This window comes from Triticum aestivum, chromosome 7D, assembly GCF_018294505.1.
Source record: "Triticum aestivum cultivar Chinese Spring chromosome 7D, IWGSC CS RefSeq v2.1, whole genome shotgun sequence".
In the NCBI taxonomy this organism is placed as follows: Eukaryota; Viridiplantae; Streptophyta; class Magnoliopsida; order Poales; family Poaceae; genus Triticum; species Triticum aestivum.
Genome location: NC_057814.1, coordinates 620,968,037 through 620,971,030, shown reverse-complemented (window position 1 = coordinate 620,971,030; position 2,994 = coordinate 620,968,037).

The following is a 2,994-nucleotide window of genomic DNA, read 5'->3' as shown; positions in this document are numbered from 1 at the left end:
AATACCAATCTTGCCTCTGAATAAATCATGCTTCATTCAGAATTCGCCAATAGTTCGCCAGTAGCTCCGCCACCACCATTAGGATTACCCATTTATTTTTATTTTTGAACTGCCCGTAAATCCATAAGTGTAGATGTTCTATTCTGAAACTTGTTTGTTCCACACTTAGCAGAAAATTCAGCAATCCTGAACTTAGCTAACCCGCCCTTGTATCTTTGGGCGACTTACCATCATATCTGTAACTCGCCGAATTCAGAAACTGCATCTGTAACTAAATCGATTTCACTGTTTTAAGGCGAATTATCATTATGCTGTCTTACTCATATGACTGTGATGACGGGTCATTGCTTCTCAAGTAACCCGCCATATTCTACTTTCGTAGTTTTCCATCATATTTAGGCGGCTCAATATGTCGAAGACCACTATTTGCGACTGGGTGCCTTCCCTAGTCACTGAAACCATCTTTAAATATTATGAAAACCAAGGTCTCTTGGCGACTCAGGAAGAAATTGGCTGGTGAGTCAGTCAAGGGGAGGATGTTCCTAGACCCGGCGAAGGGGAGGTTGTGGCTTTTACTGATCATATTCTCAGAGGCTTTACTCCTCCTGGCTCAAATTTTTTTCGGGATGCCTTGAACTACTTCGACCTTCATCCACAAGATTTGGGCCCAAACTCCATATCAAATCTCTGCCACTTTCAAATCTTTGGTGAAGCATATCTGTAAATGGAGCCCACTGTCGCTCTCTTCAAGGAATTTTTCTACATGAACCGCCAAATTGAATGCGCAGATGGCCCGAGCCTAGCACTTGCGGAATCTCAATCCAGAGACGAAGAGATGGTAGTTTTCCTCCAGCCACTCTGCCCAGTCATCCTAAGGGTTGGGTTAAAACTTGGTTTTATTGCAAGGATATTGCCCCAGCCGGTGAGAACCCTCTACCGGGTTACAGAGCTGACCATCTGCCCATAGACTTTAGTCCGCGAGCAAACTCATTCCAGAAGAACGTGCTGAAGCACTCCCAACTTACCAAGAAGTGAAGGCCTTTGTTAGCCAATGGGCTAATAGGAGTTGATCTAGCCCGGTGTTGGGTTAGATGGAGAATCCTTCCCTTGAGTCGCCGTCCCGGCTTGATGTGCGAATACTCAGGCGAGTCAAATGATCCTCAGCGGTACAACTCTGATAATTTTATTGATGATGAAATCAATCAAACTGTAAAGAGTCTGCTATGGGAATCTCAAGAAAACTGTAACAAAACAGGGTTGTTGCCATTCTTCAAGCTCAACCCGGCCCCACCTGTAAGCATTCCTCTATATCCGGCTTATAATTCTTTATATTACCTTGTATTTAACTTTATAACCCCTCTTTATTATGCAGCCCGGCTCTTCTTTTTGGAATAAGAAGAAGAAAACTGCAGTGGCCAAATCTAAGAACACACCAATTCGAAAAAAGAACAAGGAAGCTGATGTGAATGAGCCAGCTGCTATTGGCGGGTCAGTAGAAGCTGAAGATTAATTAGAGGTAGAACTTGATTCTCTTGGCCGTCTTTTTATCGAATTAGCTGACACTTCTTACTCTCAGGATGAGGCAGCAACAAGTCGGGCTGATGATATTGAGGTAATTTCCATCTCTTTCGGCTCAGACTCCTTGTCTCCAAAGAAAACAAGGCAGGTCGTCTGGAACGTCCCCTTTTCTCATCTAGATGCTCATTTAGACCCAAACTTTATTTTGAAAAAGGCTCAATATGACGTGAGGCGCCAAACTCGGAGTGGCGGCTCTAGCGACCTGGTGGACGGGTTAACTCACGAACCCTCTGCTCGCAAGAGACGTAACGAGGTGCCACACAGTTCGACTCCTTCTTTGCCCAAAGCCGGCCTTATCAGGCAGCCTCTTAACCCTTCTGATTCAAATTATCAGGAGTCGCCTCCGTCTTCAGGAGACTCAACCTCTACACAGTTGCCTGCTCTGATTATAAATCTAGGGTAATCCTCTTTCTAACTGAACTTTGAAATCATTTGACACATATAATTTTGACATGCTATCTTCTTTTGCAGAGCCAAAGCCAAATCCAAGAAGAGGAAAATGGGCAAGTCTTCGACAACCCCCGTAATTCCAGAGTCAGAAGAACAAGTATTGGTGACCCCAGACGCCAATACTGAGCAAGATGAAGAACACCATGATGATCGGGGTGACCCGCCCCCGCAGACAGAAAAAACAGCCTCCGATGCTATGGATGCTGATGCCAACCCAGCAGGCAACCCTGACCCGCCGAGTTCCATTCCTTCAAGTCCTCTCGAAGCAACAGAAGAGACTCCTCCCGAGAAGAATGATGACGATGTTGCCATTATTGGGGCGGGTTATAAAACACCAGGAATCACCAATCTGTTAACGAAGCACACAACCAAGGAGGAGAAACTTTTGTCTGAGAAAGGCAAATCAAAACTTGAGCTGTCAGGTTATGAAGGCCTCAATGCTGAAGATTTACATGCTGGCTATGTAAGCCGCCTGGTCACAAGCCGGGACATGGAGGCTAGCTTAGTGAATACAATGAAAAGAAGTATGAGGTACTCTCCATTTCCCCCCGTTATATATCCTTATGTAGCCCGCAAGTCTTGATCATAGGAAAAGCTTGAGTATGGTGAAGACTTGAAGAAAAATATGTAAAATCTGCAAGCATAGCCCCCAAGGGCCGGGTTATCATGATAATGATAAGCTGACTCTTTAAGCAACTCCGTTTGAAAAGAACATCCTGTAGCCCCCAAGGGCCGGTTTATCTTCATGAGATGAGACGGGTCTTTTAAGATGACCACTTCAAAAAAGTATTCTGCAACCCCCAAAGGCTGACCTATCTTCTGAGATGAGCCGGATCTTCTTGTATGTTGAAAAATGACATGCATCAGCCCCCAAGTGCCAAGTATATTGCTCGTAATCTGCTTGGGACTTGAATGAATTTATCATGCATGAGTTAAGCCCCCAAGTACCGGGTTAACCATTGCTGC